Source organism: Cetorhinus maximus, chromosome 12 (genome assembly GCF_964194155.1).
Source record: "Cetorhinus maximus chromosome 12, sCetMax3.hap1.1, whole genome shotgun sequence".
NCBI lineage: Eukaryota > Metazoa > Chordata > Chondrichthyes > Lamniformes > Cetorhinidae > Cetorhinus > Cetorhinus maximus.
Genome location: NC_135890.1, coordinates 67,873,381 through 67,888,925, shown reverse-complemented (window position 1 = coordinate 67,888,925; position 15,545 = coordinate 67,873,381). Strand labels below are relative to the sequence as shown.

Below are 15,545 nucleotides of genomic sequence, written 5' to 3'. Positions count from 1 at the left end.
TATAATCTCAATCTTCAAGCTAGATCAATCATGATTGTCATGAATGTTGAATTTTGTAATACTCTTATGTCTTGAAATGGCCCTTTAAATCCAAAGTGAAACTAAGTTAGTTTTTAGGGGAAGAAGTTAAAGTGGTTCCTTGCAATGTTGTCATTTGACTTATGAGAAGTGCTCATGCGATTCAGGTTGCTATGGAAATGAGAGTTGGCTAAAAAAAAGCAAACAGACAATTAATTGAGATATTGAGTTACAGCTAGTGTACTGCTACAGCCGGGCAGAAAACAGACACTCTCACAGGGACTTTTGTAGTAGAAGTAAAACTTTCCTGGGAAAAGGCCTTTACTATTTAGCAGAAAAGTGGACAGGGAAAAGAGGCAAATCTCTACCAGAGCTGACTAGACTGTTTAATGGGGTTTGTTCAGGGAATGGATAAAGAAGTCTCTGGGTATCCGTGCCACCAGAACTGAGGGGACTGGAGGGACAAATTGTCAAAGTGCGTCACGCTGGGAAAAATGGTATCCAGTAAACTCGGGCAGAGGGGAATGGTTGGTGAAGGCCCTTGGAAGATTCCACTAACGATGGTGAGAAGTGATGAAATTCTGCTGGTAAGCTGGGAGAAACTTTGGAACTGCCCTTGATGCTACATGTGTGCCAGTAGCATTTGTGGTATTGGTTTAAATTGGAACTTGCTATTTGAAGTATCATTTGTTAATTAATGTTTGAATTATGTTGATTTTAGTTTGATTATTACAATCAAAGTATTAAAAAGTGAAATCATGTCCATGGAGTCTTTTATAAAGTTATTGGTCTCTATAGGTATTGTAACAAAATCCACATCACCTCTATCAGCAACTTGCACAGATACAGATCCTTGTCAGTTCAATCGTCAACCTGCACAAATCTCGATCCAGATCCACAACACAATCAACATCAACCTGCTCAGATCCAGAACCACATCACCTCACACAGTAAAAGATGCAGATCCAGGCCCACATCCCCTCAGTCATCAACCTGTGAAGATCCAGATCCACATCACCTCAATGATGGATCTGTACAGATCGAGTTCCAAATTATCTCAATGTTCAACATGCACCGAACCAGAGCCTGCACCACTTCGCCTCCATCAGTAAACTGCACAGAGCCAGGGGCACAATAACACAATCATCAACTTTCACAGATCCAGATTCACTTCACTTCTAACATCAATCTGTTCATATTTAGATCCTGATGCAGCTTCAAATCAAATCATCAACCTGCACAGATTGTGATCTAACTCCATATCACCTACATTATAAATCTGCAGATTCTAGCTACAGCTCCACAGCACCTCAATCATCAAACTGCACAAATTGAGATTCAGATCTATATCACCTCCACAGATCTAGCTTCACATTGACTCAATCAGGAGCCTGCACAGATCCAGTTCCACATCACATCCATCAACAACCCACACAGATGTAGATATACATCACCTCAGTGAGTAACCTCATAGAGCCAGGTCCAACTCCAAATAAACTCAATCATTAGCCTGCATAGATCCAGATCCACTTTACCTCATAGAGTAATGGTGATTACAGCACATTCAGCCCATCGAGTCCATGCCAGCTCTCTATAGAACAATTCAGTCAGTCCCTTTCCCCCGTTCTATCCCCATAGCCTGCAAGTTTATTATTCACAAGTGCTTAACCAATTTCCTTCTGAAATCTTTGATCATTTCCACTTCCACCACCCTTGTAGACAGTACGCTCCACATCATTATGGCACGCTGCGTAACAAAGTTCTTCCTCACATACCGTCCCCATTCTCTCCCAAAATCTTAAATCAGTGTCCCCTATTCCTTGTACCATCAGCTAATGGGAGCATTTTTTCTTTGCCTACTTTATCTAAACCTGTCATAATCTTATATGCCACAATCAACTCTCCCCCCAGCCTCCTTTGCTCCAGGGAGAAAAAACCCAGATTCTCCAAGCTAACCTTGTAGCTAAAATCCCTCATCCTTGGAACCCATCTGGTAAATCTCCTCCTTTCAAGATTCTCGCATCCTTGCTAAATTGTAACCAGTACTCTAGTTATGGCCTAATCAGAGCTTTTCACAGGTTCAGAATAACGTCCCTGCTTTTGTACTCAATACCTTGATTAGCAAAGCACAAGATCCCATATTCTTGGCTAATTATTCTCTCAGTATGTCCTGTCACCTTCAAAGGTCGATGCACATGAACCCCTAGGGCTGAGTTTTTAGCTTGTTGGGTGGGTGAGCACCTGACCCGACCTGGTCAAGCGTAAAATGATGCACAATGACGTCGGGCGAGTGTCCCGGCGTCATCGTATACTCGCGCGATATTTCAGTCGGCAGGCGGGTGCCGGAGTCGGCATTAAAGAGGTAATTAAAATAAATTTTTCGTTGCCCATCCAACTACGGTTGGCGGGCAGGCGAAAAGGCCAAGCAGCCTTTGCATTTTTTTGGAACTCTTCATCCACGGGCGGGATGAGGTTTCCAACTTCAAATAAAAATTTTAAAATTTATTTAATATATATCCCTGCTCATGTCACAGAGTCACATGAGGGGACATGTTTTATAACATTTTTAAGATCTTTATTTTTTATTTTGAAAACTGCTCATCTCCCTGAGGCAGCTCTGTGCCTCGGAGATTTTCAAGCGCGCACCCACGCGCATGCATGAACTTTGCACGCGCCCTTCTTCTCCCCCAACACAGGCAGCACTGAGCGCTGCCGCTCGTGTTTCACGCTGGGCGGGCCTTAATTGGCCCACCAGCGTGAAATCGCAGTCCAGCCCCGATCATGGGTGGCGATCAGCTTCCCGACCACCCCCGGCTGCCCCTGCCCACCCCCCGCTGAGCCCGCCCGACAAGAGCAAAATTCTGCTGCTAGTAATCTGCATAGATCGAGATCCATATCACCTCAATCAGTAACCTGAACAGATCCAGATTCATTTCATCTCCTTAATGAATAAACTGGACAGATCCAGATCTAACTCTTCCTTGGTTAGAAAAACAGAATGACGCTTCTTAATTTAGCCAGCTCGTCTAGATGTTTCTCTTTCATTGGCATTGAATCCGGAAATAGGGTTTTCACTGTAATAGAACTTGACACAAGTACTGGCAAATAACTCTACAATTTGAATGTATGGCCTGTGAGAAAACAATGTACTTTGTGAAAGTGTCCTGGGCAGGGCAAATAATTTAATAATAATTTCCATTTATGATGTGCAGTCATTTAAAGTTGTGGTTGCTTTCCAGAAAATCGTGACTTTAAGTGAATCCCAGAGGAATCAATGTTAAAACTAGAGTTAGGTTTCTTTGGACATTTCTTGCCCAGAAGAACCAATGTACAAGCTTAAATACTGTACCACACATGTGCATCCCTAGCTGGAATAAATTGCAAAATAAAATAGATCATTAATGTAAAAGAAAAACCATGGCCAGGATTTTCCCGTCAGCGATTTGGGGGCGCGACCCGCTCGCCGACGGGAAAATGATGCTGTCCGCCTGCCGACCTGTCAATGGCCAATTAAGACCATTGACAGGCTAATTAAGATTGTTAAAGACCTGCCCGTCCAACCTTAAGGCTGGCGGGCAGACTAGGAACCCCAGCGGGCTCCTGATTATACATGAAACTTCATCCACTGGCGGGATGAGGTTTCATCTTCGGTTTTAAAAAGTTTCATAAAGTTTATGTTTCTTATTAACATGTCCCATCTCATGTGACATTGTCACATGAGGGGGACATGTTAATAATTTTAATATTTTTCTATTTTTGGAGTTTTTTTACCTGTCAGTAATCTCCCTGAGACAGCACTTGGTCTCAGGGAGCAGTGCGCTCTTTCACGCACATGTGTGAAAGAGTGCACTTTGACAGTTGGGGATTCCCTCTCCCCCCCGCACAGGAAGTGCATAGCGCTTCCTTTCGGGCAGGCCGCTGGGCGGGCTAATTGGCAGTGGGCTACGTTTTGGTGGCGGAGTTCGGCTGCCCACTCGCCGCCGAGCTGGTGGGGCCCACTCACCCGCCAAGGGCAAATTTCTGCCCTTCTAAATTCAAATTAGATAACACTCACCTGTAGCCTCTTTCTTCTTAGGCATCCTTTCTCGGGATTGAAGATGACTTGCTTCCACTCCGATTCATTGGGTTCTGGGATGGCTGATAAGTCATCTGCAGACCTTACCATATGTGGGGCAGGTGTTGCTTGGAGGGTCAGTTAGCACTGAGTCAGTTAGGTGAGCTGTTTGGAGGTTTTTGTACTATTTCCACAGCCTTGACTTCGGCTCTGCATGTTCCTGATTAAGTCTCTCTGTTTTCGGTGCCTTTCCGAATGAACCTTCTCCAATTTTGGGAAGTCACCATGGTAGAAATATTTGACCTCTTCATGGGTGCTTTGAGGACAGTGTTTCAGTGGAGGTGGCTTTGAATGATTAGCGCACAATGTTGGGCTCTCTCACTGGCTTCAAAATGGCTTCTCTGCATCACTTGCTGGAGAGTTAAACAAGGGCCAGACTTGGGGCTCCAAGATTAATCAGAAAATTGCAGAGTCAGGCTTCTGAAGGATAGGCACTGCAACCTTACGTTTCACCCAAACATGCCCTGAGACAAGGAAAGCAATTCTACCCATGTACTGTACATTGGAAAAAGCTGTGTCTCTCTCTTAAAGACTTTAAGATGGCCTCTCTGTCTCACCTGAGGTAAAGCTACATCCAGCAGGCACACCTGGGGCTCCAAAATTCAAATCAGCTTGCAGAGTCAAGAAATGGCCGTTTTCTTTACAGAAATGAGCAGCCCAGCCTTCAACTTCTTCCTTATTGCAAAAAAAGTAGGAAGGGAGGCAGAAAACAGGAAACTATAGGCTAGTTAGCTTGACGTCTTTCGTGGGGAAGTTGTTAGAATCGATCATTAAGAAGGTTATAGCTGGGCACTTAGAAAAATTCAAGGTAATAGGGAATAGTCAGCATGGTTTTGTGAAAGGAAAATCATGTTTAACTAATTTATTGGAGTTTTTTGAAGGAGTAACATGCACTGTGGATAAAGGGGACACTGTAGACATACTGTACTTGGATTTCCAGAAGGCATTTGGTAAGGTGCCACATCAAAGGTTATTACAGAAAATAAAAGCTCATGGTGAAGGGGGTAACATATTAGCCTGAATAGAAGATTGGCTGGCTGGCATAAAGCAGAGGTATGCATAAATGGATCTTTTCCTGATTGGCAGGATGTGACGAGTGGATTCCCGCAAGGATCTGTGCTGGGGTCTCAACTTTTTACAATTTACATCAATGGCTTAGGTGAGGGAGCTATGGCATGTTAGTTAAATTTGCAGATGACACAAAGATAAGTAGTATGTTGTGAAGAGGACATAAGGAGGTTGCAGACAGATATAGACAGGTTGATTGAGTGGGCAAAGATCTAGCAAATGGAGTTTAATGTGGGAAAATGTGAAGTTGTTCACTTTGGCAGGAAGAACAAAAAAGCAGAGTATTACTTAAATGGAGAATGGCTGCATAATTCTGAGGTGCAGAGGGATCTAGATATTCTAGTACATGAGTCACAAAAAGTTAGTATGCAGGTACAGCAAGAAGGCTAATGGAGTGCTAGCCTTTATTACAAGAGGAATTGAACATAAAAGTAAGGATATTATGCTTCAGTTATACAGGGCATTGGTGAGATTGCACCTCGAATACCGTGTGTTGGTATATGTTACCCCCTTCACCATGAGTTTTGTTCCCCTTATTTAAGGGAGGATGTAAATGCATTGGGGGAGGTTCAGAGGAGGTTTACTGGATTGATGTCTGGAATTAGTGGGTTGTCTTATGAGGGAAAGTTGGACAGACTGGGCTTGTTTCCATTGGAGTTTAGAAGGGTGAGGGGTGATTTGTTTGAAATATACAAGATCCTGAACGGCCTTGAAAAGGTGGATGTGGAAAGGTTGTTTCCTCTTGAGGGTGAGTCCAGAACTAGGGGGCACTTTTAGGACAGAGATGAGGAGAATTTTTTTCTCTGAGGGGCTCTCTGCCTCAGAAGGCGATGGAGGCGGGGTCATTGAATATTTTTAAGGCAGAGGTAGATAGATTCTTGTTAGGCAAGATAATCAAAGGTTATCGGGGTAGATAGGAATGTGGAATTCGAAGCACAAGAAAATCAACCATGATCTTATTGCATGGTGGAGCAGGCTCGAGGGGCCGAATGGTCTACTCCTGTTCCTATTTCTTATTTCCTTAACCTTTCCTCATAAGATAACCCACCCACTCCAGGTATTAGTCTGGTGGACCTTCTCTGACCTGCTTCCAAGGCATTTACATCCTCCCTTAAATAAGTTGACCAATACGATATACAATATTCCAATTGTGGTCTCACTAGTGCCCTGTACAACTGAAGCATAACCTCCCTACTTTTGTATTCAATTCCCCTCGCAATAAATGATAACATTCTATTAGCTTTTCTAATTACTTGCTGTAGCTGCATACTAGCCTTTTGTGATTCATGCACCTCAGAGCTCTGCAATCTCTCACCATTTAGATAAGATGCTTCTCTTTTATTCTTCCTGTCAAAATGGACAATTTCACATTTTCCCACATTATACCCATTTGCCAGACCTTTGACCACTCATTTAACCTATCTTTGGGCAGAATTTTCTGCCTACTGGGCGGACGGGCCCGACCCAATCTCCGGCGGGTGGGGAGCCGATCCCCGCCGGAGAAGCAGGCCCTGCCGCCATTTTAAGTGGACGGGCCAATTAAGGCCGCCCAGCGTGACTCCCCATGGGAAGTGCTATGCGCTCCCTGTGCGGGTGGGGGGGGATTCCCCAAATGCGAGAGTGCGCTCTTTCGCGCATGCGCACGAAGGAGCGCACATCTCCCTGAGGCTAAGTGCTGCCTCAGGGAGATCGCTGACAGCTGTATATACATTAAAAATAGAAAAAAAAAATCCTTAACATGTCCCCCTCATGTGACAATGTCACACAAGATGGGACATGTTAATAAATTTCACTAAAACTTTATTACACTTTTTAAAACCCTACATGAAACCTCATCCCGCTGGTGGATGAGGTTTCATGTTTTTTCAGAAGCCCGCTGGGGCTCCTGGCCGACCCGCCAGCCTTAAGGTTGGACGGGCAGGGCCTTTAATTGTCTTAATGATCCTGTCAATGGCCTCAATTGGCCATTGACAGGTCGGCGGGCGCACAGCTGATCTCGCTGCGTCTCTTCTTCCTGAAGATTTAAATGGGGCGGGATGATGTCGGGGGTTCCCCCAACTTCATCCCGCGTCATTTTGCACGTCAGCGAGCAGGCCCCACCCCCTGCTCGCCGACAGCAAAATTCAGCCCTATGTCTTTTTGTAGCCTCCTTGTGTCCTCTTCACAACTTACTTTTCTACCTATTTTTGTGTCAACAGTAAATTTGGCATCCATCCCATCCATCCCTTCATCCAAGTCATTTATAAAAATTGTAAACAGTTGGAGTTCCCGGCACTGATCCCTGTGGCACACCACTAGTTACATCTTGCCAACCTCAGAAAGACCGATTTATGCCTATTCTCTGCTTCCTGTAATCCAGCCAATCTGCTTGAGACAGATAAAGAATTGGACAAATCAGAATCCAATTTTAGCAAGAGTCCGTAAACAGGTATTGCAAGGACGGTCAAATGCACTAGTCTGTGAAGAATTAAAATTACGGGAATTCGTTACCCGTAGATCAGAACTGAGTTGTCAAGATGGTACAAAAACAAAAAGTGCTGGAAAAACTCAGCAGGTCTGACAGCATCTGTGGCAAGAAAGACAGAGTTAACGTTTCGAGTCCGCATGACTTTTCTTCAGAGTCAAGATGGTATCTTGTTATGGGGAGCAAGTGTAGTTATCCATGTGCAAGGAAGAGAACCATTAATGGAAGAACTCCATAGTGCATATCCTGGTATTTTGAAAATGAAGATGCCCACACAAAGTTATATCTGGTGGGCAGGTATAGACAGTGATATAGAAAAAAATGGTGAAACACTGGCCTGAATTTTCCCGTCAGCGATTTGGGGGCGGGGCCCGCTTGCCGACGGGAAAATGACGTGGGATGATGTCGGGAGGAACCCCCGATGTCATCCCGGTCTATTTAAATATTGAGGAAGGCGGGCGGACAGCAAAATCAGCTGTCCGCCGCCGACTTGTTAATGGCCAATTAAGGCCATTGACAGGATAATTAAGGTAGTTAAAGGCCCTGCCCATCCAACCTGAAGGCTGGCGGGCAGGCCAGGAGCCCCAGCGGGCAATAGAGAAAACATAAAACTTCATCCACTGGCAGGATGAGGTTTCATGTCCGCTTTAAAAATGTTTAATAAATTTTATGTGACATTTATTAACATGTCCCATCTCATGTGACATTGTCACATGAAGGGGGCATGTTAATAATTTTTTTATTTTTCTATTTTTTAAGTTTGTAAAACTTTCACTGATCTCCGTGAGACAGCACTTAGTCTCAGAGAGCAGTGCGCTCTTTTGCACGCATGCACGAAAGAGCGCACTTTGACAGATGGGGAATCCCTCCCTTCCCCCGCACAGGAAGTGCATAGCGTTTCCCGTCGGGCAGGCCGCTGGGTGAGCCTTAATTGGCCCACCCACTTAAAATAGCGGCGGGGCCCACTTCGGCGGTGGAGTTCGGCTGTCCGCCCACCGCCGAGCCGGTGGGGCCCGCCCACCAACCTAGGGCAAAATTCTGCCCACTGTCTCCAGTGTCAGCAACAGCAGAAGTTGCCCGTTTCAGCCCCACTGCACCAGTTGAAGTGGCCTGGTCAACCCTGGGGTAAACTACATAAAAACTATTTAGGTCCATTTCTGGGTACCATGTTTCTTGTGATTATGAATGCACATTCCAAATGAATGGATGTGTTCAAAGTGAGAGATCACCCACTTCATCGGCAACCATTGAAAAACTGTGCCAGAGTTTCAGTGCTCATGGTTTCCCTGAAGTTATTATGTTGACTAATGGTACTGCTTTCAAGAGCACTAAATTCCAAAGATTCGTGAACCTAAATGGGATTAAGCACTGTATCATCCCTTGTCCAATGGGTTAGCAGAAAGAGCAGTGCAAACCTTTAAAACAGGCATGAAGAAACTAACAGAGGAAACATTAGAAACATGAATTTCAAGATTCCTGTTCAGCTATTGCACAACTTCTCATGCGACCACTGGTTTAACACCTTCAGCATTGTCATTGTTCAGCTTCGTACAAGATTGTGTTTAATATTCCCTAATTTAGGGGGGAAGGTGGAGAGAAACCAGGCTAGTCAGAAAGTGAATCATGATGTTCACAGTACAGGTGGAGAATTTACCGTGGGAGAGACAGCTTATGTAAGGAATTTTGAAACTGGACCAAGATTGGTCCCTGGTACAATCGTCTCTGAAACAGGACCTTTATCTTATCAGGTAGAAGTGGGAAACAGGATTGTTAGGAAACACATCTGGATCATTTCAGAAGTTGAGAAACCCTCCAACAACCTGTTATCCCACCTGAAATTGAAGATGAAACTTGGACCCCTGAGGTGCCAGGTCAACAAAGAATTGACATACCAGATGACTCTGCTGAAGTAAATAATTCTGAACTGCTATTGTCTAGGGACGTCCCTGAAGCTGCAGTTCCTGTTCAACTTGATCCAATGGAAGAACCTTCAGTTGTAGAGTTGCATCACTCTATGCAAATCCGAAAACCTCCTCAAAGACTAAATTTATAATGTATATAATTGTATATAATATGGGTTAAGATGTTTTTTGTAAGTAAGAGGGTAAAATAAAATTAAAGGGGGAAGAGTGTTGTAATTGTAAGTTAAACCATTTCTTACTGATATGGGGATCATGCGACTGTACAGACGAATCAGCCCTAAGCACGGGAAATCTTAGGAACAGGGCTTTCTAGCCTTGGTCTTGGAACAAGCATGTAGCCTTACCTGGAGTCTGTAAATAAAGTTTACTGCTTCTTACAAGAAATCAGCCCTGCATTCCAAGTTTATTGCAGCCGCCTTTTTGAAATGCTGCAGTCCATGTGGTGTGGGTACACCCAGGGAGAGAAATCATGGGCTCTGGTGCTTCTCGTGTTTCCGGGTGCCTTATTCCTCCGACCGCCGCCTCCCTCCCAGCCTCATCACTTTAATCCTCCCCTTCAACAATCATGCATGATAATTTTTCCCCTTTCAAGATTCACCAGTTAATTCACAAAACAATCATAGAAAGGCCCTAGTAAAATGATAACACTAATTGTTGGCAGCTGGTTACAAATATCATTCAATATATATGCAGCAAAGGTCATTAATATTAAGCAGCAACGATATATTGCAGTGTTAGTTTGTGTGCACCATGTAGGTGATCCCGCTGTGACTAACAAACCAGAAAGTGCAAATTTTACTTTATCAGCATTTTGCAATATTGTTAATTTGGCAGGAAAATATCCCATTAGTTATTTATAACACTTTGCAGATGACAACACTGGTTTTGGTGACTGCCTCAGCCTCATTAACATGTTCTGCACATTGCACCATATGCACACGGTGACAATAAATTCATGTTTGGGAGAAATTTCAAATCTTGCAACCCAGATAAACTGCACAAGATCTTTTTCATTCCGTAGAAGTAGAAGAAGACTTTCTCCTGCCCGGGTGCATGACATTATTCAATATAATTGTTTCATAAAAGGGGTGTAATTGGAAAAGACTCCTGAGCAACAAAGTGGAATGATTGAACAACATAGGTCTTCACTGCCAGTGAGAAGTGTTGGAATCCTCAGGTGTCTCTTGCAACACAACCTTTAAGAGGCCAGAGGATAAAGACTGAATGCTTCACAATTGTATCTGTGTTTTCTTGATCAGCAAGTTTGTTGCTGCTTCTCGTTACAACATATTTTCAATATCTACTACGCAACACAACTTTATCACAATATTTCAATACCTCAAAAAACTCATAAAAAGCACCAAGTTGGGGTGGTATAATAGATAAGTGGACAAAAGGACAAGATTTAAGTCAATAGAAAAGACTCATGAGAATCACTTGCTGGATAAAACAAGCTACTGATTCACTGTGAGCCCATTTCGCTCTCCTCTCCTGGCAATCTCATTCCACAAATCCTGCTCACAGTAAACTTTCATTAGCAACAAAATAAACAGAACTCCAGCCATGATTCCACCCTCTGTCTGTAAGATAATTATGGATGACAAAGGCCATCTAGTCCAGTTCATCTCATCCATCCCAGAATGACATATGAACATACATATTGTGAGCAGGAGTAGGCCATTTGGTGCCTCGAGCCGGCTCCGCCATTTGATAACGTTGCCTATATTATACCGTAAAGCAATTTGGGACATTGTGAAAGGAGATGTTTAAATGTAGGTTTTGTCTTTCTTTCTTTACACCTGCACGCAGTAAGCAGAGTAACCGCAGCAATTGTGAATTTGGAGGCCCAATGCTGATTCTCTCCGGGTAATTAAACACAGAGCAATCAACTGATGTTAGGAAAGTGGTTCCAAATAAATCACTACATTTATAAAACAATTCAAATTTGTAGCTAAATGTCCCCCCCCCTCCAGCATCCCCTCCAACACACCCTGCAACCCCTTTAACCTACCCCAAGCCCACTCCAACCTCCCTCCAACCCCCCTCTAACCTCCCCACAACGTGCACTGAAACCTCCACCCCAAGCTCCCCTCCAGCCTACCCCCTAACCTTCCCCCAACCTCCCCCAAGCGTCCCCTCTAACTGCCCCCCAAGCCCCCCTCCAAAGCCCCCCAACCTTCCCTCCACTCCGCCAAACTCCCCCCACCCCTCCATTCCATACCCCACCCTATATACACACATACAAACGCACAGAATCCAATAAGATTGTAGGAATTACACCTAACATTTTTCAAGCAAGAACGCCCTGCTGACAACGGCTGTGTTGTTGACCTTTGGGCAGCTTCGGTTTCCTGGCAGGCTTTTCAAAAAGCAAATTGGATACACGAAGCTGCCCAAAGGTCGGAAGCAGCAGTTCAGAAACTCAGTGAAATTGACACCGACACTGACAGACCGGCTTTAAAAAGAACACTCCGGTTCCAATTTTTTAAAGCCGGACCATGGCTCTGGCTGTTCAGTCTGGACAATGAGAAACTCAGTTTAAAACATCCACCCCAGCCCTGGCCTCAGTGTTTGGCACCGTCTATACCCCCCTCTTCTAGGCCCTGGGTACACTCACAGCATTGTTAGGGAGGGAGTTCCAGGACTTGATCCAGTGGCAGTGAGGGAATGGTGAAATAGTTACAAGTCAGGATAATAAGTAACTTGGAAGGAAATTTGCAGGTGGTGGTGTTCCCAAGTGCTTGCTATCCTCATTTTTCTAGGTGGTAGTGGTTGCAGATTTGGAAAGTTCTGTCAGATGAGCTTTTACAAATTGTTGCAATGCATCTTGTAGATAGTACATACTGCTGCCACAGTGCACTGGCCATGAAGGGAGTGAATGCTGAAGGTGGTGAATGCGGTGCCTATCAAAATGGGCTTCTTTGTCCTGAATGGCGACAAGCATCTTGAGTGTTGTTGGAGTTGCACTCATCCAGCCTTATTCAACAGGCTCTTTACTTGTGCCCCCTAAATGGTGGACAAGCTTTGATGAATCAGGAGGTGAGTTACTTGATGCAGAATTCCAAACCTCTTGCCTGCTGTTATAGACACAGTGTTTATATGGCTGGTACAGTTAAGTTTGTAATCAATGGTAACACCCAGAATGTTCATAGTGGGGATTTAAGCGATGGTAGTGCCATTGAATGTCAAGGTGATGGATAGTTTCTGTCTTGCTGGAGATGACCATTGCCTGCCACTTGTGTGGTGCGAATGTTAGTGTTTGGGTAATATACCTGTCAATGTTGAATAGCTGGCACTGTGTGCAAATTGAGAGAGGCTTATAGCAGTGTTAAGTGTGTGAAGGTGAGGTGAAGCTGTGAATGCTGGATATGAATCGTGCTTGATAGAGAGTGTTTATAGGTGAGTGAAGGAGACACGATGAATGGAGGAGTGTGTGAGGCTAGTGGTTCATTTGAAAGTATAAGTATTTCAGATGTATTCACTGACCTCAATCACTTGTGTAAGATCGTTAAACTTCTTCCCACACTGCATCAAGGTCCTCAAGGTTAGACTGTTTGCATTGACGGTGATGGTTATCTGTTCCCTCTGCCTTTTCAGTCTGTGCCGGGAGGGCCTCCTTGCCTCCTAGGGTGAGGAGATGACATCTCTCCTCCCGCCCAGATCCTATACCAAAGTCTCCAATGTCACATCAGGGAACCTTGGAGTATGCTCTCTGCCCTGTTGTACCATTTTTCATTCTTCATCATGCTCAGAATATTTTCTGTAAACAGTTTCACCACCAGAATGAACCTCCCCTTTAAGAGGTACAGACTGACTTTAAGTAGTGCTAGCTTCATGCAAACTTGAGCTCCCTGCTGAAGTGTGCAGCAGTTAGCTGTGCATTTAATACTGCGCTGTATACTACTATAATTTAAAGGCGAATGCATGGAAGCAGATTAATCGCTTATCACGATTCCCGCATCTATTTTACAGTCTTAGTCAATCTGCCCCCCAGTAGTCCTCCTAAATTGGATCTGTTAATGCCTTTGATGCATTTTTCTGCTGTGATTGCCTCATCAAAGCCACAGCATTTAAACCACTTGTGAGACTTAGCTGTTCAAACACATGAATACTACAAATACTAGCCTGGATTAACTGCATGTTGAAGGCACCCATTTGAGCACAGAATTATTACCATTCATTAATTCTCTTGTTAGCTTTTGCAGAAAGTCACACAGATATGAAAAAATAATTTGCTTAAAAATCCAGAAAAATACATAACATTACCTTCTCTGATATAACTTTACGATGAGAAATGAGTCATTAAAGATATATGGACTGAAGTTGAATTAATCCAGTATCTCCCACTGTGCTCTTGATGCTTTTGAACATTGTCCACGTTGTGTTGAAGACTTTAGCACAGAGATATCGTAATGACCAAGATTTATTAAAAGGCGTGTCGACAATAAGTTGTGTTAGCATGGTATTTGTTAACTTTTAACTTCAAGAGGTTGAAGGTTGCATCGAAAGTGAAATGATCTATTCTTTAACCCTAAGACTGCCATATCCAGGGAAAAACTGCTGTCTTTTTGAATGGCTGTGTTTTTACCTCACCTACAGTGACCCAATATAAATCAAATCTTGTTTTTCCCTCCCCCCCCCCCCTTTTTAACCTGGTGGCCATGTCTTCAGCACCTAGGAATTCCTTCACTCCACCTCCCCAGCTCTCTGTCCTCCTAAAAGATCAAAAAACAACCTTGACACCTCCGTCCTTGCAAACTACCACACCATCTCCAACCACTTTTCTTTCAAGCCTTTGATTGCGTTGTCACCTCCCAGATCCTTGTCATTTTTCTTGTAACTTCAAATTTGAATCCCTCCAATAAGAGTGTAAAAAATATGAGCAGGAGTAGATCATATGGCCTGTTAAGCATGCTCCGCCATTCAATATGATCATGACTGCTCTAGGGCTTCAACTCCACTTTCCCACATGTTCCCATATCCCTTAATTTCCTGAGAGACCAACAATCTGTCAATCTCAGCCTTAAATATTTTCAATGATGGCGTATCCACAAACCTCTGGGGTAGAAAATCCCAAAGATTCACAATCCTTTGAGTGAAGGAATTTCTCTTCTTGTCAGTCCTAAATGATTAACCCTCTCATCCCCGGGACAAATCTAATGAACCTTCACTATACTGCCTACAATGTAAGTATATCCTTCCTTAAATTTGGAGACCAAAATTGTACACAGTATTCCAGGTGGGGTTTCACTAAAGCTCCATATAGTTATAGAAAAATTTTGTTTTCTTGTATTCCAAGCCCCTTGCAATAAAGGCCAATATGCCAATGTGGGACCAGCCACACAGCTAGCCAAACCATTCCAGCATAACTACAACACTGGCATCTACTGGCAATGTGGAAAATTGCCCAGGTATGTCCTGTCCACAAAAAGCAGGATATGTCCAACCCAACCAATTACTGCCAAATCAGCTACTCTCAATCATCAGCAAACTGATGGAAGTTGTCATCGACAGTGCTATCAAGCGGCACTTATACAGCAATAACCTGCTCACTGATACTCAGTTTGGGTTCCACCAGGGCCATTCAGCTCCTGACCTCATTATCTTGGTTCAAGCATGGCCAAAAGAGCTGAGCTCATGAGGCGAGGTCAGAGTGACTGCCCTTGACATCAAGGCCACATTTGACAGAGTGTGGCATCAAGGAGCCCTAGAAAAACTGGAGTCAATCGGGATCAGGGGGGAAAATCTTCGCTGATTGGAGTCATACCTAGCACAAAGGAAGATGGTGTGGTTTTTGGAAGTCAGTCATCTCAGCTCCAGGACATCACTGCAGGAGTTCCGCAGGATAGTATCCTAGGTCCAACCATCTTCAGGTGCTTCATCAAAGACTTTCCTCCATTATGAGGTCAGAAGTGGGATATTCACTGATGATTGCACAAAGTTTAGCACCGTTCACGAC

The 15,545-nt window shown here is 43.9% G+C and overlaps 1 protein-coding gene across 4 annotated transcripts in view; it reads right to left on the bottom strand.

Moving 5' to 3' along the window:
* Nucleotides 1-14,040, bottom strand: part of LOC144687536 (glutathione hydrolase 1 proenzyme-like) — a 163,139-nt gene extending 149,099 nt beyond the window's left edge. For 3 of the 4 annotated variants that reach the window (XM_078553805.1, XM_078553808.1, XM_078553807.1), the window contains exon 1: nucleotides 13,853-14,040. The gene's annotated coding sequence lies outside the window, so the exon portion shown is untranslated. The remainder of the gene's footprint in view (nucleotides 1-13,852) is intronic. The other variant, XM_078553806.1, reaches the window with a different exon arrangement.
* Between the last annotated feature and the right edge of the window lie 1,505 nt (nucleotides 14,041-15,545).